The 23,275-nt window shown below is 37.0% G+C and overlaps 1 pseudogene; it reads left to right on the top strand.

The window, feature by feature from the left end:
• Window positions 1-12,121: 12,121 nt before the first annotated feature.
• Window positions 12,122-18,974, top strand: LOC143546358 (protein transport protein sec61 subunit beta-like; annotated as a pseudogene).
• Window positions 18,975-23,275: the final 4,301 nt, after the last annotated feature.

Consider the following 23,275-nt stretch of genomic DNA (forward strand, 5'->3'; position numbering starts at 1 on the left):
TGGGATTGGGATTGGGCAACAGCTCTTAACGAGTCATGAATTTGGGAAGACGACCCGTGTTTTGTAAGGTAAACATCATACATGTTTGCCAAGGTGGTGTTGAAAGCATTCTTTAAAGTTTGGTTATAATGGGGGTTTTGATCGTCGTTTAACTCTAGCTCATCACAAATTTTTTCTATTAAAGCTTCAACACCACCAACATTGATGCAAGGGTTTAACGCAGCCGCACAGGTCAAAACAGCGGGTAGTTGTTGAAAATATTTTCTAAATTTTTCTTTCATTTTTGCACCCATATCAAAATAAGGTGCACCCCTACAATGAATTTCAGTCAACTTTGTGCACATGACAGCAATTTTTGGTAAAGCAATGGGGCTTGTTGGATAGTAAACCCCGGATAAACTAGTTGTGCAAGATTTAAAAATTTGAAGAACCTCCGTAACGATCTCAATCAATAACCAGTTTCTAGGATCGTACGGTGCACATTTACCCCTATTTGACAAAATTTGATGAAACGCAATTAACGATTGTTTTTGTTGGATGGCTTTCTCAAACATTTCACAAGTCGAGTTCCATCTTGTTGGACAATCCCAATTAGGCCCCAACCATTGACAGTTAGCTTCTTCACAAAATTTTTTGTATCTTGAAAATGTTGAATTGTTGCTAAAAACATCTCGTAACATTCTTTTAAAATTGTTTCTTTGCGTTTCGATCACGTTTAACCCATCTTGCACGGCCAAGTTGATAATATGTGCAATGCATCGGCTATGAAAAACCGCTCCATCACAGATAGGTTTATACTTTAATTTTAAATGGCCAACCGCGGCCGTATTGTTGGACGCGTTATCAAACGATATTGAAAAGATTTTATCTTCAATCTTGTATTGTCGAATGACTTTATCCAAGAGTTTAAAAATATTTCTACCCGTGTGCGGGTAATCAAACAATTGAAACGCAACGGTTCGTTTCATCATTTGCCACGACCGGGGGTCAACCCAATGAGCCGTCACACAAATGTATGAGTCGGGCGAACCATTAGGTACCGACCACACATCCGTTGTTAAGTTCACACCAGTTTGTAAGTTTGAAAAGTATGAAATTAGTTCGGATTTAGCGTTTTTCCATGCTTTAAGACAATCTCTTCTAAGGGTCGAACGACTTACGTGTTGGTAGCGTGGTTGAACATACTTTTGCATCATCTCCGTGAATTGAGGGTTGTCGAAGTGGTTGAAAGGAAGTGATTGTTGAATCACAAAGTTGCCAAACTGTTGACGTACCGCTTCAAGGTCGTACGTAAACACCGTTCCTTGATTCGTCATCTCCGGCTGCGAACTACTTCCGGATTCGTCCTTCAAGACCTTGCAAGAGGGCTTTTCTACATGAGCTCTTAAACTGGAGTTTGCTTCTTTGTTATAAAACTTCAAACAATGTTTGCATCTAGCTTTTTGGGTTCCGTTAGACATTTCGCATAGGTCGAAATGTTGCCAAATATCTTGGTTTCGTTTCGTGGGGATGACCCGAACGACGGTTTCTCCCGTGTTCGAGGCACCCATGTTGACCGATGAAGCAGCACTTTGGGAGGCCATGATAATCGACTACGAATTAAGAGTGGTATACTCGAGTATGAAATAAACGACTACGAAAGAAGAGCGTTTGGAGTTGTATAATCGCGTATGAAATAAACGTTTAGAGCGTTTGGAGTTGTATAATCAAGTGTGATCTAACCAATACCCAACCTAAACTATATATAGATGTTTGTGGGGGTAAAATGGTAAAAAAACAAAAAAAAAACGGCTAAAAAACGGTCAAAAAAAAAAAAAAAACGGCTATAAAGCCGTTTGGTAACGTTCGAAAACCGGTTTAACCGGTTAACCGGTTATTAAAAAACCGGTTAACCGGTTTTTTTTATAACGGTAATAAACCGGTTATTTTAAAAACCGGTTAACCGGTTTTTTAATAACCGGTTATTAAAAAAAACCGGTTATAAAAAAAACCGGTTATAAAACCGGTTTTGGCTCCAAAACGTATAACCGATACGTAAACCGGTTACGTAAACCGGTCAAACCGGTTTTTAAAAAAACCGGTTTTTAAAAAACCGGTTTCCGGTTGAACCGGCCAAACCGGTTCCGTAACCGGTTTTTTTGAACACCTCTACATGCTCGTACTCAACAATTGATTAAAGTGGATGTTGGTGGTTACCATTTACCAAATAAAGTTAATTTCTGTAATGTGATGTTTTTTATATTATTAATACAATCGTTACTAAATATTTGAATATTTTAATATATTGTTATTAAATATATTTTAATTATCTTATAGTCAATAAAACAGCTATTAAATTTAATTTCATGTGAAATTAAACAGTTAAACGTTACGATTCTTAACAAAAATATGCAAATCATTTTCATGATGTTTTTGTAGTATGACAACTTATCGAATTAGCTGTCTCGCGGTTACTGATCTATTGGCAGGACTAGTTAGTTAGTAGTCATTGTTCCTTAGTATGACTCGTTGTGACTATTGAAAGGGGTTGAGCTTGAGCTTCAAAACCTAGTTACACCATAAATGATTTATAATTCAATATAATATGTTTTAAAACTAATGTACTTTAAAATTTTGTTTTATAAAATTGGTTATGTAGTCATACAATCTCATATGTATTTACGCATAAGGATATGTGAATTTATTCTTGTCACATGGTCCTGATAAGGGAAAATGTTAAAATAGCAGGCCGACTTCGGTTATTATTATTACTTTTTAACATCGAATATTCAAACAAAATCCGCTAATTATACATAAGCATGTCATTTACACTATCTAATACTTTAAAATCACTTAAACAATTACTTCTCTTAAATACCTTTAACTCTCACTCTCTCCTCTCCACACACACATGGCTCTCTCTCTCTCTCTCTCTCTTGTTTTTTCGGGTTACAGTACCCGAGTCCTTTCTCTCCCTAATTAGCCTCAAATGAAGACCGTGACGTACCCATATGGGAATACCATACCCGAATGAGGGTACCCATAGACGCCCTCTTCCTAACATGACTTTTTGGGTTAATTAAATGACTAGAATCACTTTTTCTATTTGCCTTTTTCTTTCATTCATGCCCAAAACATCATAATATCATTTCACTTTCCATGACCTAACGCTATGCTTTTCTTTTTTCAAGAATAATCCGTCCAACTCTTTTTTTTTGAACGACCAACTAAGTAACGTCGGGTACTTTGTACGCGACCCCCATTGGCCAAAGGTAGCCCGAGCCGGCCACTATTCCGGACGAACGAAGCCCCTAGCGGTCCACCCTATTGAGGGATTCACCGGATAAAACCCGACCCCCACACCCGCCTAATGGCACGACAGCGAGGAGCCGGTAAAACCGGGTGAGATCAGGACTCGAACCCTGGCAAGTCAGGGTCATCCCTCATATCTCCCATATAAGTTGGTAATAGTGAGGTTTGAACCCCCTACCTCTCACTAGTAAAGTGAGTGCTCTACCATTGAGTCATATTCAACTTATTAATCCGTCTAACTCTAATCAATAGTTTTTCCAACAATTTACATTTTTCAAAAAAGTAATATATTAAATATCTGACTTAAACTCAAATATAACAATTCTAAAATTTAGATATGTTAGATTAATACTTATCGACCCTTCACAAAATCAGTTAGGTTTCATGCATGGCCTTTGTAAGACGCTTTTATGCCGCAACTTAAACTATGTTGTACACACATGAATAGTACATCTAACCGAACAAAATCGGTGTTGTTACTTAACATTTCACACTTATTGTCTTATTTGCATTTTAGCAAGATATAAAAGAAGATATAGAATAAAGAAGATTAGTTGTAAAGATCAAGGAATAATCCAACAAGATAAAGTAGGAAAAACACAATAATAATATTTTCTAGGTTCATTGACCCACACAAATTATATTTCATGTTTATATATGCTAAAGAATTGGTTGTTTCTATTCAAACAAATTTACTACAAGATAACTAGTTGTACTACCATGATAGAATTCCATGTATAACATCGAATTTCTATATAGCATATCAAATTCACAAACTCTAAACACAATGTATCTCAATCTGTCTAGGCCCTAGGGTTCGGTTTATTAAATTTGATGGTGGTTGTTTTCCAAAACCTTGATATTCTAATACATGACTGCGGTATTACGATATTACACTTAAATCATATGAGAGGAATCACCTCTGGATCTATAAGCATGTATTGTTTATAATCTTTGTTTTGCTCTTTTTCATAATTGTTATTTGTGAAAATCTTTTATTTGATTATAGTTTCTCGACATCTGACTTGTATCGGTTATTGGCATGACTCTTCAAGAGTCAAGACCTCGTATAAGTTCTTTCAAGACGCCGTTTCATATAGTTTATAATTTATCTAAAGTCATTGGTTAAAATATTGTTACTTCACACTTGAGACATTACAAAACATTAGAATCAATTTTAATCATTTGCTTTACTAATGGTCAAGAAAACGCGAGTCTTCCATTTACTCAAAAATCAAAAAACACTTGTGTTGTCTAATGCAATCATTTTAACATTTGAAGAAACAGAAATAGCTTTTCTTTTTATCATTAGCAACACCATAAGAAGATTTGTACCTTTATTAATTTCATTTGATATATAATTTATAAATGGTCAGAAGGATTAAAATTATTAAACTACGCTAATGAAAAATGTCAATTGAGATGAACACGCCAAACTTTTAAGATCACCTTCATGTATACGAAAGGTTACGAACTAAGGAGTTGTTTGGCAATGCAATGTAAAACAATAATAGGTCTGACTGATTAAGAGGTAACATATAAATCATTCAACGTGTCTCTAAAATTTAATCGTTTAGAGGCTACCAAACAGCCCATAAACAGTTTTACTCCATTTATTAAACTTTCATTTTAATAGCATAATATGTAATCATTTAGAAGCATTAAATAATTATTGACTTGTAAAGGTTGACCCAAAGTGAAACAAATAAACACAAATAATTTTAAAGAAGAATATAAAGTTCAATATAAATGTCACACTAACCTTTTCCCTTTTTTTAAATATAGCATGTTAAACTAAAAACGAAATACTATAGAATAGGTGGTCAACGGTTCAATCCCAATAAAATTTAACATTTAGTCGTTAAAAACAAACATAAAATGAAAAACTGAAAGTAGATGCTTAAAAACAAGACAAACTTACTAAATATTCGCGTGTTTTTACATATGAATAGAAACAGATGAATAAAATACTTGACTTCAAACACCATAGGAATGTAGCATAGGCGGGGAGAAGCTTATGCACGTTGGAGATGGGTAATTTTTATGTCTTGTATTTCTATGTCTAGACGGTCTGGGTAAAAGTCTTGTAACTTTTGGATCCGCTTTGTATTAAAGTTTCAACCAAGTGTGGCCAGTCTTGAATTTAATAATCTTAAACAATCACTAATTTTAAAATGTTACCAGACATACTAATTCATTATTTTACCTCGCTAATTTTAACTTGTATAAACGTAAGAAAAATGACAAACATAACCCATCTATTTTGACATGTTAAAGAAAACCAAAATTAAAAAACTAATAATTTTAAGCATTTAAATATTTGAGTGTAAATTGTTGGCTACGACAAAGTGGGAGACCTACCTAGGAGGCAAATCGTATCGCCATCATTGCAAGCTTGCAATTGGGGCATCTTGACAACATTAAATTTACTACAGGGTCATCCCTCATATCTCCCATATAAGTTGGTAATAGTGAGGTTTGAACCCCCTACCTCTCACTAGTAAAGTGAGTGCTCTACCATTGAGTCATATTCAACTTATTAATCCGTCTAACTCTAATCAATAGTTTTTCCAACAATTTACATTTTTCAAAAAAGTAATATATTAAATATCTGACTTAAACTCAAATATAACAATTCTAAAATTTAGATATGTTAGATTAATACTTATCGACCCTTCACAAAATCAGTTAGGTTTCATGCATGGCCTTTGTAAGACGCTTTTATGCCGCAACTTAAACTATGTTGTACACACATGAATAGTACATCTAACCGAACAAAATCGGTGTTGTTACTTAACATTTCACACTTATTGTCTTATTTGCATTTTAGCAAGATATAAAAGAAGATATAGAATAAAGAAGATTAGTTGTAAAGATCAAGGAATAATCCAACAAGATAAAGTAGGAAAAACACAATAATAATATTTTCTAGGTTCATTGACCCACACAAATTATATTTCATGTTTATATATGCTAAAGAGTTGGTTGTTTCTATTCAAACAAATTTACTACAAGATAACTAGTTGTACTACCATGATAGAATTCCATGTATAACATCGAATTTCTATATAGCATATCAAATTCACAAACTCTAAACACAATGTATCTCAATCTGTCTAGGCCCTAGGGTTCGGTTTATTAAATTTGATGGTGGTTGTTTTCCAAAACCTTGATATTCTAATACATGACTGCGGTATTACGATATTACACTTAAATCATATGAGAGGAATCACCTCTGGATCTATAAGCATGTATTGTTTATAATCTTTGTTTTGCTCTTTTTCATAATTGTTATTTGTGAAAATCTTTTATTTGATTATAGTTTCTCGACATCTGACTTGTATCGGTTATTGGCATGACTCTTCAAGAGTCAAGACCTCGTATAAGTTCTTTCAAGACGCCGTTTCATATAGTTTATAATTTATCTAAAGTCATTGGTTAAAATATTGTTACTTCACACTTGAGACATTACAAAACATTAGAATCAATTTTAATCATTTGCTTTACTAATGGTCAAGAAAACGCGAGTCTTCCATTTACTCAAAAATCAAAAAACACTTGTGTTGTCTAATGCAATCATTTTAACATTTGAAGAAACAGAAATAGCTTTTCTTTTTATCATTAGCAACACCATAAGAAGATTTGTACCTTTATTAATTTCATTTGATATATAATTTATAAATGGTCAGAAGGATTAAAATTATTAAACTACGCTAATGAAAAATGTCAATTGAGATGAACACGCCAAACTTTTAAGATCACCTTCATGTATACGAAAGGTTACGAACTAAGGAGTTGTTTGGCAATGCAATGTAAAACAATAATAGGTCTGACTGATTAAGAGGTAACATATAAATCATTCAACGTGTCTCTAAAATTTAATCGTTTAGAGGCTACCAAACAGCCCATAAACAGTTTTACTCCATTTATTAAACTTTCATTTTAATAGCATAATATGTAATCATTTAGAAGCATTAAATAATTATTGACTTGTAAAGGTTGACCCAAAGTGAAACAAATAAACACAAATAATTTTAAAGAAGAATATAAAGTTCAATATAAATGTCACACTAACCTTTTCCCTTTTTTTAAATATAGCATGTTAAACTAAAAACGAAATACTATAGAATAGGTGGTCAACGGTTCAATCCCAATAAAATTTAACATTTAGTCGTTAAAAACAAACATAAAATGAAAAACTGAAAGTAGATGCTTAAAAACAAGACAAACTTACTAAATATTCGCGTGTTTTTACATATGAATAGAAACAGATGAATAAAATACTTGACTTCAAACACCATAGGAATGTAGCATAGGCGGGGAGAAGCTTATGCACGTTGGAGATGGGTAATTTTTATGTCTTGTATTTCTATGTCTAGACGGTCTGGGTAAAAGTCTTGTAACTTTTGGATCCGCTTTGTATTAAAGTTTCAACCAAGTGTGGCCAGTCTTGAATTTAATAATCTTAAACAATCACTAATTTTAAAATGTTACCAGACATACTAATTCATTATTTTACCTCGCTAATTTTAACTTGTATAAACGTAAGAAAAATGACAAACATAACCCATCTATTTTGACATGTTAAAGAAAACCAAAATTAAAAAACTAATAATTTTAAGCATTTAAATATTTGAGTGTAAATTGTTGGCTACGACAAAGTGGGAGACCTACCTAGGAGGCAAATCGTATCGCCATCATTGCAAGCTTGCAATTGGGGCATCTTGACAACATTAACTTTTTACCTTTTTTTTAAGACAGAATTACAAATTTTGTCCTTTAAAAAAAGCCAAAAACCGGTTCGTGTCCTTTTCTAAGTTTCCTTGCAGGCGGTGTACTTTAAACTTTTTTTTTCTACACGTTATGTCCTTTACGCTAACTGGGTTAGAAAAACTCAGTTAAATGCCCTCACGTGAGACGCATGTGAGGGCATTTTTGTCTTTTCACCTGTACCTGCAACCAGTCACCTACATCACCACCGCCGGAGAACCCATAAACCCAGATTCCGGTCAAACCCTCACCACCACTATCTTCTTCCTTGTCTCCCCTGCTATATGACATCACCCCCACCACCACTGCCATCCACTCCCAATCAAATTCAGATGCTGCTTAAGAGAAAAACAAGAATCTTTCGGCGAATCTTAAGAAGACGCTGACTTAGCTCAATATGTTTGTAGCCGAAGGTAAGTTGGTTAAAGTCAAAAATTTACGGTTAAAGAACCAGATCTGTAAATTGGTTTTCCACCGTTGCATTTGAGGAATCGATTGCAAAATTAGTGCTCGTTTGGTGGTGGTTGTAAATTTGGGCTCGATTGGGGCAAATGGGAAAGATTCAATTATGTGATCAGGTTTCAATCTTGGCGGTGAACCTGTGTTGTAGACCTGTAGTATGGTCAATAATTGATTGTGAAACCATTTGTAGATTTTTATATAGAAAATCAAGTGCATAGAATAATTCGGTTCTCTCTATATAAAAACCCCTGGACTTGATTGCAATCGAAGAGGGTGGTTGACCATGGTGGTTTCCGGTGGGAGTGGAGATGGATCTGGGTTTGTGTCTTCTCCGGCGAGTTTGACCGGAATCTGGGTTTATGGGTTCTCCGGCGGTGGTGATGTAGGTGACTGGTTGCAGGTATGGTGGTGTGGTTGTTTCTGGTGGCCGGAATTTGTGACGGTGGCTGGCGGTGGCCGATTTAAGAAAGTATGGTCTTGTGGTGGCAGTTACAAGTGTTGGTTGGTGTGTGGCGGTAGCTGTGGGTTTTGTGTTCATGGTGGCCGGAGTTTTGGAAAAGGATGGGTCGGTGGCTTAGGTAGTGGTGGTGTTGGTGTAGTGAGAGGGAGGGAGAGAGTAGAGAGAGAGAAAGAAGACGGGAAGATCATTTTTAGTGACTGACATGTCGTTTTCCGGCGGTGATCTCCGGCGTCGGACGGCGGCGGTGATGGATTTGACCGGCGGCTGGATGTTAAAGACGGAAGCAGGAGAAAGAATTGAAGAAGAATTAGGTCTGGGGGTTATTATGGTGAAGAAGAAGATGGATACTGGATTTGATGATATATTATTATTATAATATATTAATTTATTTTTTAATTATAAATAACTACCAGTAGACGAAAAGACAAAAATGCCCTCACATGCGTCTCACGTGAGGGCATTTAACTGAGTTTTTCTAACCCAGTTAGCGTAAAGGACAAAACTTGAAGGAAAAAAAAGTTTAAAGTACACCGCCTGCAAGGAAACTTAGAAAAGGACACGAACCGGTTTTTGGCTTTTTTTAAAGGACAAAATTTGTATTTCTGTCTTTTTTTAATCTATATTTTTAGTTAATTTACCTTTTGTTTCTCAATACAATAATCAATTCTGATCGATTATGTATTTTTGGTTTTTTAATTTTATAAGTCAATTTATTATTATTTTTTTTAAATGCTATTATCTAGTTTTTTCAAAATAATTTTAGTAAAATCATGCATGTAAGTCTGAAACATCCTTAATGGGTGTTTTGGTGAGCTTTTAAAACCTGCTTATTTACTTGTTGAAAAGTAAAATATGTTTGACAAAAATCTTTCAAAACCTTCAAATTGAAGCTATTCAAAAATTGCTTTTTCTTTTTTTAAAAAGCAAATCAACAAAAAAAAAAACAAATTTCAAAGCTCATCCAAACACCTTCTAAATAGAAACTAGAAAACCTTTTATCAAACAATTTAAATGTACGACTTGGTGGTGTTCCGCACCCATTTTGTTACTCCACCGCTCCCCATAGCGGCCGGCCTTAAAAGATAATAAAAAAAAATAAACATAATAATTGGGATTTGGGATAGGCAAGTTGTCATGACTCATGACCATAGATTCATAGGTGTCAAAAAACAAATTAATAGGCAGACAAACTTTTATTAATGTAAGGTGGGCCGTCAAATCGTACACACATTTGATTTGGGCTTGATCTGTTAGTTGTTCGCAGGCCTTCCTTTCTAAATTAATCACTTATCAGTATCACCATGTCTCTTTTAATTTCACCTAATATAATATATATAAAGTAAATCTGGCTAAAAATGATTGATGAATCATAATCAAATTTCAACATAGAGGCTGTTGGCATGGTTATACACTTATATTACTATATTTGTGTGTTTGAAGTCACAATGTGGTTTGGACAAAGACAGAATTGCACGCCAAATGGATACGTATAGAACAGCTTTAGATATCTAATCCTCGTTTATGTATCAACGGGTCAATCAAGGTTGTCAAATAACAGGCTGGTTAAGTGGGAGAGGTGAAAAGCATAGCTAAAAATATGGGTCAAACGGGTTAAAAACCATCTATTGTTTTTGTCAAGCAAACCAACCAAATTCCAGATTTCATGATTCACAAAATCAGAATGAACTGTTTAAAAGTGTCTTTTTTGTGTCATAAGATTGTGTTTTGATTACTTTGTGTATACCTTTAAGTTTGCTTGTCACCACTCATCAGCATAGCATAGCTAGATGGGCTCACTTTCTCATATCATTATCATAACAAGCCCACCATCCACCTAACAACAGTATATGTATATCTAATTCAAGAGAAGATTTAATACAATTATTCATTTGTATCTTAACAAGTGCACATTAAATACTTTATCTTTAGTAAGACAAAATAATATAAATATATATAAAAATAAACATTTGAATACCCTAAGGAATTAGTTTGGAAACGTAATCTAGGGTGGTGATTTCGAAAGAGAAAAAAGCTCAAATCCTACATTTAATTTAAGAAAACGAATATGAATAATGGAGCATGGTAATAACCCTTTACCCTCCTCATACCTTTTTTAAATTCCCTAGCGATCATGCATAAAATTTCAACTTGATTCGGTGATGGTTGACACTTATGATCACAAGTTTGAAACCTAATTCAAAGTGGTTTTTTATAGTGACTGGTTTATACTATGGATGAGATCGGTACCTGTATAAAATTTTAAGAAAAATAGGCACAGATACTGAATTTGTCGGTACAATTCCCAAAAAAGAATTCGGTAAAATACTAGTACCGTACTGATCACAAAATTAAAAAAGTTGTTACTGAATCGTTTCCGATGGTACCGTTTTGGTACCGATAGCGATAGTACTGTTTGCTCATCCCTAGTTTGTACCTTGATTGTATTCCTGGGTGACTCAAGCCTAAAATGTCAAAATATGCATGAACAGTTAAAATCTCGTCTCAATAATACTCAATGAAATCAAGTATTGGAGGTAGGTAGTTTCAAACAAAGTTGCAAAAATCTCGATTAGTCACCGATTAATCGCTAAGCCACACTTCACTGATTAATTTCGGGCTAGTCGGCCAATTAATTGGTCAATGGTCAAATCCGGTCAAAATCGGCAGTTTTCGGTCAAATCAGGCCAAAATCGGTGGCTTCCGTCAAGATTCCGACCAAAATCAGCGGTTCCACGAGAAGTTTCAGCAAAAACCCACGGTTTCAAGCGAGATTCCAACTAAAATATGTTTGTGTATGTATAAAACCGAAAATTACATATAAAAATCTGTACATGTATATATAAAACTAAAAATTATACATTAAAATCCGATCCGATTAATCGTCAGTCCACACCTGACCTCCCGAATAACGATTGGCGATTTTTACAACACTGGTTTCAAATACAAAATCAACATAGCTAAAGACGGTGATAAGATTTTGATATAAATAAATTAGTATTTCAATTAAAAAAAATAAATCTAATCAACTTCTAGAAAAAAAAACCCAAAAATAGTTACCTAGGGTCTCAAACTCACCCACTTTCTCTTTCTTTCTTCTTCATTTCTACCTACTCTACAATCTTCTGTTCTGCATCATCAATGGCTAGAGGTTCATCTCAATCACAAACCACCTCCTCCGCATCCAACTCCCGACCGCCGCCGCCGTATCGCCAGTACCGGATCATCCTCCACTTTCAGCGGTGGATCCGGCGGCAACATGCTGAGGTTCTACACCGATGATGCTCCCGGCCTTAAGATCAGTCCGACTGTTGTCCTTGTGATGAGCGTCTGCTTCATCGGCTTTGTCACCGCTCTGCATGTGTTCGGTAAGCTGTACCGCCGATCGTCCGTTGAATGAAGGTTGAATCTGTACGGATGTGTTGTGTCTGTTGTTGTATGATCCGATCGGAAACCCTAGGTCTGACTTGCTTGTTTTGCTCTGTAAATTTGTTATCGTTTGTGTTTATCTGATCGGTATAATATAAAATCGGATTTTAATTTAATTTCAGTGAGTTAATCGTTGTGTTTTTAGATATTTACTAGATTTTGACATGATTAAACTTTATTTGTAAGTAGGACAATTAACCCTCTACCTATCCGCTTGCCAAGCTATTTAACTGAGAAATTCCCCTAACTGTCTAGCTTGGGGTGCAAACGAGCCGAGCGCGGCTCGTTTAGCTTACATAGGGCTCGAGCTTGGCTCGTTTCGATCTTTATTTTTAAAGCTTGAGCTTGGTTCGTTAGTAGTTTTTCAAGATCGAGTAGGGCTGTAAACGAGCCGAGTCGAGTTGAGCCAGAGTGTGCTCGAGCTTGAACTTAATCGAGCTTGGCTCGGTTTCTTTATCGAACTGAAAAATCAAGCTCGAGCTCAGCTTGTTTAAAGCTCGAGCCGAGCTCGAGTTCGTCGAAACGGGCTTCTTTAACTTTTTTAATTTTTTATTTATTATTTTTTATTATATATTTTACAAATTTAGATATATAAAAGGCAAAAATTATAATTTTAACATACATATATGATTTATTTTTGTTATTTTTTTATAAGATTTTAGGTATCGAGTGGCATAATATATGTATAATTTTATTTATTTATTTCTTGGTATGTTATTATTATATATAGATTTTAAATTTTGGGTTTAATCTAAACGAGCTAACGAATCAAGCTAAGATCGAACCACGTGCCGAGCTGACCTTGGCTCGAGCTCGGCTCGTTTAGAAATCGATCTGTGCTCATTTAGAATCGAGCTTTTTTCGAGTGAGCCGCGAACCACGAGCTTTTTGAAAAGTCCTAACTCGAGCTGGGGCTTGGCCGTTTACGATTTATTAATTTATTTTTATATTTTTTTCAATTAAAATTTTGATATATGATATATATTATTTAGTTATTTTGTTAATTTATTAATTAGTGTATAAATATATGAAAATATATGTGTATATATAATAAAAATTATACAAATGACATGCTCGATCGAGCCGAATCGAGCTCGATAAGTGAAGCTTGGGCTCGGTTACTAAACAAGCTTGCTTTTAGGCTCGGCTTCGAGCTCGTTTAAGCTTGGCTCGATTGAGTCGGCTCGAGCTCTAACCTCACCTCCAACCAACAGACAAGACAAAAGAAAGTATCATTACCCGCAATAGGGGTGTTCGATTATTAAAACCGAATCATATCCGTAATCGAGAAAACCGAATCCAAATTCTGAGTACGATTTATGATTCGTTTTACGGGTCTGTTAATTTTTTTAAGCGATTAGTTTGATTTATTCGGTTAAAATCAATTGCTTAGAATATGAGTTATATTTATTATTTTGTATATGACCCATTATTTTTAAGCCCATTTATAATATGTAGCCCAATGCACATATCTATATTTGATTTGGACAACAATTCTAAATTCTAAATCTTTTATGTTCTACTTGTTGACGGTTCCATGGTACAACCCGTAACACCGCTACCAAATCTTTTGTGTACTCTTATATGGCCCTTTAACTTTTCGTTTTAGCATGTATATGGTGTGTTTGTTTATTTATGGCCTCTGACGTCTTTTCGGATCCGGAACACAAACACAAATTAAATTCAGACCAAATTGGTGTTTTGGATGAATTCGATTAATACGTTTGAATCGATTTATTTGGTTTTTGTAGGGTTTCAACGGTGGTTCGAGAACGAAAACGGATAAAACTTTTTTCAAACCCGTTTTAGTTATTAGTGTCGTTACGATAAATATTAATCCATATTAATATGTATATGTAAACGAACAACAAAAACGCAGCGGATATTAAACTAATTATAACGAACCAAAAACCGAAACCCGAACCCGGATCCGATTACAAACGATACGAGTACGAATAAACATAAATAAATCAACCATAGGGTGTTTGTCGATATACCTCGGTATGAAACCGGGACGATACACCGCGAGTTAACGAGATGCACTAGAAAAGGGGACATAATCAACGGCCAAAAGATGATCCGGCGGCGGCGGCGCTTGGCGGCGGCGGCGGCGGAGCTCCGGCAGTGTGTACGGCTCAGATCTTGAGGCTTTAAGCAACGAGGTACGCCAATAGTCAACAGCAGCAGCTAACACGGGCTTCTAATCACCAAATGGACCTCACCGGAAAACCGATGGTCGCCGGAGAAGACGAACCAGTCGCCGGAAAACCGTAAATAGGGTTTTAATCACACCGGGGCTAATAGGGAGTTGCGGTGGTGACTGGAGAACGATATTAGAGGTTGTGTATGTATGTTTGGTGGCCGGAATGGCTTCGCCGGAAAACCGTTCACCGGAATTGCGGCGCCGGAATAGTGTAGCTGCTAGGGTTTTATGGTTTTCAAAGGTTGCCATAAATAGTAAATGAGTTATCTATTTATAGTGTACATTTTAGGGTTTAACAATTAAACCAATTTGGGCTTAAGCCTTTTAACGAATATCCAGTCCGCGTAATCGATTGTGTCGGGCCTAATTAATTAATATTTAAAGTAGGCCATAATCTCGTTACCCCCGGTGTAACTCTATCCGGGTCACGTTTGGGTCGGTCACGTTGACTTGACCCGAAACGTCCATAAAACCCAACAGTCTCCCACTTGGACGTATTTGGGTCAAGTATCACAACGATGACAGCCAGAGCCGTTCTAGCTACACATAGCTGTCCCCAACCGAATATGACATTTTAAATCCATAACCAAAGTATCTTGGAATATCTTATTGCAAGATAATGAATTTATAGTAATCGTTGTCATCTATCCTTTCTGTATAAGACATTAATTGAACAATGAGACATGGATCAAATCAATCTCATATAGTGTTCAGTTATTTTAGTTCTCGATATAGAGTCAAAGTGGTCCATTCAAACACACAGTAAGTTTGGGTGAGGCCTCACACTTTACCAGTTTGAATCATCGAGGGCGTCAATATGTCTAACTGTTACATTTAAATGTAAGAGTACAGAATCCCATTTTGACTACATATAACTCCCACTGAACTCCAGAACATTCCCAACCAATGCCTTTATGGCTGGCAGTTACACAACAACGGTTGACATGATCAAAGAATATTCCTCGGTAAACGAAAGTTCTAATATGTATCTCAGGTCTAAGGATACTAAATGAGCATACTATTATCAAGACGTCGCATGATCAAGATCCATGAAGATGACTTGATGCGAGTTACATCCAACGTCATTCATAATGAGGTCTGTGAGTTTGGAAGTCAACTGCTTGAGTCCAAAGTCAGAATAGTCTTAATTCAGAATCGCTCCCACGAGTCTGATCGACTACGGATAATTTAGAATACAATATTCATGGATTAAACGTATTAAAATGAACACAGTTGTATTATTCAACGTTTGCATTTAACCATTAAATCAAAAGTGAACATAAAAGTACAACTGATTAATCGTTCATACATCCAAACACTAAATCAAAATAAATCACTAGCAAGTCTAAGCCCGATAGCATCTCTATGCTGATCATGTTTGTCCTGAGTCATTGGCTTAGTGAACGGGTTAGCTAGATTTTGATCTGTGTCTACTTTGCTTATCATGATGTCACCTCGTTCCAATATTTCCCGAATAAGATGGAACTTCCTTAGAATGTGCTTGGTTCTGTGATGAGACCTTGGCTCTTTGGCTTGAGCAATAGCACCTGTGTTATCACAGAATATCTCGATTGGTTTGTGAATACTCAGAACCATATCGAGATCGGTGATGAACTTCTTCATCCAAGCAGCCTCCTTAGCAGCATCAGATGCGGCTATATATTCAGATTCGGTGGTAGAATCCGCCACGACATTCTACTTGGAGCTCTTCCAATAAATAGCTCCTCCATTGAGAGTGAAAACGAAACCCGACTGAGAGCGAGAATCATCTCGGTCAGTCTGGAAGCTAGCATCAGTGTAATACTTTACAGTGAGCTCCTCTTCCACTCCCCCAAACACCAAGAACATGTCTTTGGTCCTATTCAAGTACCTTAGAATGTTCTTCACAGCAGTCCAATGGGCAATGTCAGGACTCTGTTGAAAACGACTGGTCATGCTCAAGGCATACGAGACGTCAGGTCTAGTACATAACATAGCATACATGATAGAGCCAACGCAGAAGCATATGGAATTGCTTGCATACGTTTAGATTCAATGTCCGTTGCCAGAGATTGCGATTTGCTCAACATGGTTCCCTTAGTCATTGGAACAACTCCTTTCTTGGAGTTTTCCATTGAGAAGCGTGCCATTACTTTGTCTATGTAAGTACTTTGACTTAGCCCTAGAATCCGCTTAGATCTATCTCTATAGATCTTTATTCCCAGAATATAAGCGGCTTCTCCAAGATCTTTCATTGCAAAACAAGATTCCAACCATTTCTTAACTTGCTTAAGCATAGGAATGTCGTTTCCAATGATTAGTATATCATCCACATACAAGATGAGGAATGATATAGTGCTCCCACTAGCCTTTCTGTAAACACAAGGTTCATCTTCGTTTTTGACAAAACCAAACTCTTTGATTTTCTCGTCAAAATGAAGATTCTAGCTTCGAGATGCCTGCTTAAGTCCATAAATGGACTTGTTCAATTTGCAAACCTTATTAGGATATTTTGGATCAACAAAACCTTCAGGCTGAACCATATAGACATCTTCAGAAAGATGTCCATTAAGGAAAGCGGTTTTGACATCCATTTGCCATATCTCATAATCATAGTATGCAGCAATGGCAAGAAATATCCTAATTGACTTAGTCATAGCAACGGGCGAAAATGTTTCATCATAGTCAACACCTTGAGTTTGAGTAAAACCTTTCGCAACTAGCCGTGCCTTATAGGTTTGCACATTTCCATGCATGTCGGTTTTTCTCTTGAAAATCCATTTGCTCCCTACTGCCCGACTATCGGGGGGTAGCTCAAACAAGTTCCAAACTTGGTTATCATGCATGGATTGCATCTCAGCGTTCATGGCATCTTGCCATTTCTTGGATTCCGGATCCAAGATGGCAGACTTGTAGTTAGTAGGCTCGTCCCCAGATTCGGCTACTAATAAGACTTCGGGACCATCTAGATGGCATAAGTATCTAGAATTTGGTACGGGAGTCCTACTACTTCTGCGAACGCATGTGTTCACGTCTGATGTATCAGCAACAACAACTTGTTGATCAGACTCTCCAACTTCCTCAGCAGTTGGTTGTGGTTCTTGAATTTCTTCAAGATCGACAATGTTACTTCTAGTTCCTTGACTAAGAAATTCTTCTTCAAGGAAGTAGCCCTTCCTCCTGACAGAAATCGTATTTGTATCAGGATGAAAGAAGTAATAACCGCTCTTGTAGTAGTATCCGACGAAAATAACCTTTTTGGCGCGGGGATCAAGTTTGTCATAAGACTCACTTGTGATATAAGCATCACATCCCCATACTCTAAGATAAGACAATTTGGGTTTCTTTCCCTTATGCCATATCTCATATGGTGTTTTGTCTATCTTCTTAGTTGGAGCTAGATTGACAATGCGGGCGGCGGTCATAAGGGCGTAACCCCAAAAGGAGTGAGGCAAGTTAGTTCTACACATCATCGATCGAACCATGTTTAGCAAAGTTCGATTTCTCCTTTCGCTATTGCCATTAAGTAGGGGTGTGCCAGGTGGAGTGAGCTGTGAAACAATTCCATGCTCTTTTAGATGAGTGATGAACTCTGTGCTGAGATACTCTCCACCTAGATCTGATCGAAGTATCTTAATGGTTTTATCAAGTTGTTTTTCCACTTCGCTTTGAAACACTTTGAACTTTTCAAAAGTTTCGTGCTTGTGTTTCATAAGATACACATAAGCGTATCGACTATAATCGTCGATAAAAGAAACGAAGTATCTTTCATGGTTTCTAGTCATGGTTCTGAAAGGTCCACATACATCAGTATGTATGAGTCCTAACAGATCACTTGCTCGTTCACTTTTATTAGTGAAGGAGTCTTTGGCGAGTTTGCCAGCTAAGCAAGATTCACAAGTGTTAAAAGGGTCCGGTCCTGTGTATTCAAGAATACCTTCGGATTGGAGCCTTTTAACTCTTGCCTTGCTTATGTGGCCAAGTCGGCGATGCCATAGAAAAGTATCATTGACACTAGTCTTGATACGTTTTGAAAGATGATATACGTTATTGTCAGGTTAAACATCAATCTTATAAATACCATTTCGAGGTTTAGCCTCAAAATAAAAGATATCATTTAAGTAAGCAGAAATAGTCATGCCATTAAGAACATACTTAAATCCTTGTTCAAATAACAACGAAACTGAAATGATGTTTCTGGTCAAGCCAGGAGCATACAAACAATTATTTAAAGGAAAAACTAGGCCAGATGGACAAGTAAAATGGAATACTCCAGTTTCCAGAACTGGTACTCTCTTCCCATCTCCAACGATGAGTTCCATGCTGCATTTATTCAGTTTCCTCCACTTCTCAGGCTCCTGCAAGACATTAACGATGTGGTAACCACATCCGGTATCAAATACCCATGTGTTGCTAGAGACAGTGAAACGTTCAATAACGTATATGGAAATACCTCTAGAAGAGCCTTCACCATTGGCTCTCTTCTTTCTGATCTCAGCAAGGTGCTCGGGGCAGTTTCTCATCCAGTGCCCCATTTGGTTGCATTTGAAGCACTTGCGCTCCTCAAAGGGCGGCGGCTTTTTCTTTGCAACCACCTTGTTATTATTGGTGGCAACATGGGCAGCAACAGTAACTTTCTTCTTGCCTTTTCCCTTAAAACCCCGATTCTTTGGTTTTGGCTTCTTGACACCAGCAGATCGAATCATCAGAACTTGATTGGTCCTAGAAGGAATGTTCATCTCAGCCGTCTTGAGCATGTTATGAAGCTCCGACACTGTCTTCACCCAACCATTCATGTTGAAATTCATTACGAACTGGTCGTATGAGTTGGGGAGAGAGTTGAGAATGAAATCCGATGCCATCTCATCGGGCATGGGATAATCAAGTTTCTTGAGCTGATCGATGTGCCCCTTCATCTTTAGAACATGAGCACTGATGGGAGACCCCTCTGCCATCTTGCAACTGATGAGTTGTTTCATGGTGTCGAAACGTTCTTGACGGGCTTGTTTCTGGAACATGCCCTTGAGTTGCTCAAGCATCTCATAGGCACCAAAGTCTTCCAAGCCTTTAGCAAGCTCAGAAGTCATGGTGGCTAGCATAATACAGGAGACCTCAGCCGAGTCATCCTTATGCTTGTCAAGAACTTTTCGTGCAGCGGCTGTGTTGTTTTCAGACTCGGTTGGAACAGGTCCATCGAGAACATACAGGCGCTTTGCCATGGTGAGAACAAGTCTTAAGTGCGGTGCCATTCGATGAAGTTGGTACCATTCAGTTTATCCTTCTCAAGGATAGTCTTAAGGGCGTAGGGTGAAATTTCGTTTGACGACATCTGATTAATTACGCAAAAGTAAATTTAATTAGTATTTTCGACGTTGTAGTCCTATTATTAATGACCCAATAACATTAATTAATTAGGAGTATGAGAATCTGGCTTCCAGTTATTAAAGGCAGCTGTAGCACACAACATTAATAAGTGGTTAGGCAGACTGACAACGATTGCCAATTGTGAATAGAGCACAACTCTCGGTTATGAGGCCTATAGAGACAACGATTTGTCTGTATAGATACGTTTAGCCTCATCTTTGCCCACTTTAAGTCTCCAGACAGCTTTAGCACGTAACAGGAGAGTAAAGTAATAGTTGTCCTAGTACCGTGACTTGTGAAAGCGCCGGATGTGTCAACGAAACGCTTTCACCTTGATGGGATAGGCTAGAAAACAAATGCGGTGTTGTAGCTCCAAACACTCGAAATTTTGCAGTATGCCTCAAGTGTGACTTGTAGTAGAATTGACATAAACTATTGGTTTTATATTGGGATAAATTTTAAAATTACCAAATAGAGTAAAAGTCAAATTTTACTGTATTTATTACCGCGACGCATAGATGAACCCTTTCATCTCTCAGGACACTTAGTTTTAAATAACCTATCAAAACTAAGTTTGTAGCGATACGAATAACCAATTTTAAGTTATAATAACTTTTAGTTTTGGAAATCAAAACGCTTTTAATTTGCAAAACAAAATCGGTTAATAAAATGTTTATTTTCAAATATATTTGGTATTAGGTCGGTGATATTATAATCCTATTATAAACAATCCAAGCAACCACAATAGCAAATAAAAAATATGTAAATCCTTTATGGCCAAAAGTTGATCGGTCTCGCTAGAGCCAATTAGGGAGACCGATCGGGTCAAGGGGTCACAACACAAACAACCACAAGGATGGACTATGCCGTGCATCCCGTCGTCTTGCCCGAACTCCCACTAACTCCAAAATGGTCTTCGAGCTCGTCCTCGGTTATCTTCGCGTCTTCTTAATTACAAATTTATAAACTAACATTAATATGTCCTATTACAAATTTGAACCATCTTTATGGCCAAAAGAAAACCGAAAATTAAATAATAACCCTTTTACAACTTTTGAACCAACCATATGGCCAAAACAAGCTCAAACACCAAACACAACCAATCAATCACATAGGTCGGGGCCGGATTTACATATTCACAATAAACGAATTTCAGGTCGTTTTGACTTGGTCAAATAAAATAAACAAAACTTTGACCAATCCAAAATCACCCGAAAATAATTCTAGATCTATAAACTTTAAACGATTTAAAGTTTAAGATGTAGATCCGGTTTTAAACGAACCGGGATCGACTCGTACGTTGTAACCGCGGCTCTGATACCACTGTAGGGTTTCTACGGTGGTTCGAGAACGAAAATGGATAAAACTTTTTTCAAACCCGTTTTAGTTATTAGTGTCGTTACGATAAATATTAATCCATATTAATATGTATATGTAAACGAACAACAAAAACCCAGCGGATATTAAACTAATTATAACGAACCAAAAACCGAAACCCGAACCCGGATCCGATTACAAACGATACGAGTACGAATAAACATAAATAAATCAACCATAGGGTGTTTGTCGATATACCTCGGTATGAAACCGGGACGATACACCGCGAGTTAACGAGATGCACTAGAAAAGGGGACACAATCAACGGCCAAAAGATGATCCGGCGGCGGAGCTCCGGCAGTGTGTACGGCTCAGATCTGGAGGCTTTAAGCAACGAGGTACGCCAATAGTCAACAGCAGCAGCTAACACGGACTTCTAATCACCAAATGGTCCTCACCGGAAAACCGATGGTCGCCGAAGAAGACGAACCAATCGCCGGAAAACCGTAAATAGGGTTTTAATCACACCTGGGCTAATAGGGAGTTGCGGTGGTGACTGGAGAACGATATTAGAGGTTGTGTATGTATGTTTGGTGGCCGGAATGGCTTCGCCGGAAAACCGGTCACCGGAATTGCGGCGCCGGAATAGTGTAGCTGCTAGGGTTTTATGGTTTTCAAAGGTTTCCATAAATAGTAAATGAGTTATCTATTTATAGTGTACATTTTAGGGTTTAACAATTAAACCAATTTGGGCTTAAGCCTTTTAACGAATATCCAGTCCGCGTAATCGATTGTGTCGGGCCTAATTAATTAATATTTAAAGTATGCCATAATCTCGTTACCCCCGGTGTAACTCTATCCGGGTCACGTTCGGGTCGGTCACGTTGACTTGACCCGAAACGTCCATAAAACCCAACAAACCGAAACCGAACCGAATTGAGTTCGGTTCAGTTACGCCCCATCTGAATTCGGATAGATTCTCGATTATGGGAACAAAAATCTCATAGCCGAAAAAATCAAATAAATCGTTAACCGAATCGTTGAATACTCCTATTAACAAAGCCGTTTAATGGAACTGCTCAGATTAATACTCGACTTCGCAAAATCCAGAGAAATATTAAAAAAAAGTTTACAAGGACCCCGTACCGAAATCTTAACTGAAACGGGCTACCAAGTTCTGGAAGAATGATGCAAAGACTTAACACACTACACACTATATTAAACACAAGTTTTATTCGCATACATGTTTACACCATGCATTTTTACATCATAACATAACTTATACTTTCAACTTATTATAAACATCTTCATTCACAAAACCAGAGTTTACACACCAAACCTGATCAAGCTTGCTTAATTGATCCACCCAGGATGAGCTTCACCATAACATCCAAAAGTGACATCTCTGTTTTCATAAACTCGACAATTGTTGTCCTCTTGAAGTAGTTTGGGAGAACATGTTTCCAGCATTGATGAAAGATCATGACCCGCAAGAATCGAGCCAATTAGTTGAAAATCTTTGAACCATGACATTATGTCCGAATTGCCCCTTGTAGTCATGTAGGATGAAGGGAACTCCTCTGATATTGCTGTACATTGACCATCCATCAACTTGTTTTTTGGGTTTTCATCTACTTGTGAGATGTTCTTTGAGTTGTTGCCTTTTTTGCGGATCCGACACAACACCCAGTCATCCAACTGTAAATACAATATAAAGCACTAAACATATAATCAAATAATCAACATTACTACAATCGTGTGTAACAAGTGTGAGCATGGCTTGTTTTAATTATAGGTTATAAGTTATAACCAAATCTATAATCGATATTTTGTTTTTTGTATTTACGGTATATTGGTCTCGCTTGGTTAATTTGGCTATTGGGAAAAAAATGGTTGGGTTAATTCAGTAATGAAGAAACACTAACCGAACCCCGGACAGATTACTGGTAACCTGGGGGTTAGATAGATGTTTCCCACGAGGGGTTAGACCCTGAGAAGATGGT

The sequence above is a fragment of the Bidens hawaiensis genome, unplaced genomic scaffold, assembly GCF_021521415.1.
Source record: "Bidens hawaiensis isolate Kalapana, Puna unplaced genomic scaffold, B.hawaiensis_p1.1 tig00014334_1, whole genome shotgun sequence".
Taxonomy (NCBI): domain Eukaryota; kingdom Viridiplantae; phylum Streptophyta; class Magnoliopsida; order Asterales; family Asteraceae; genus Bidens; species Bidens hawaiensis.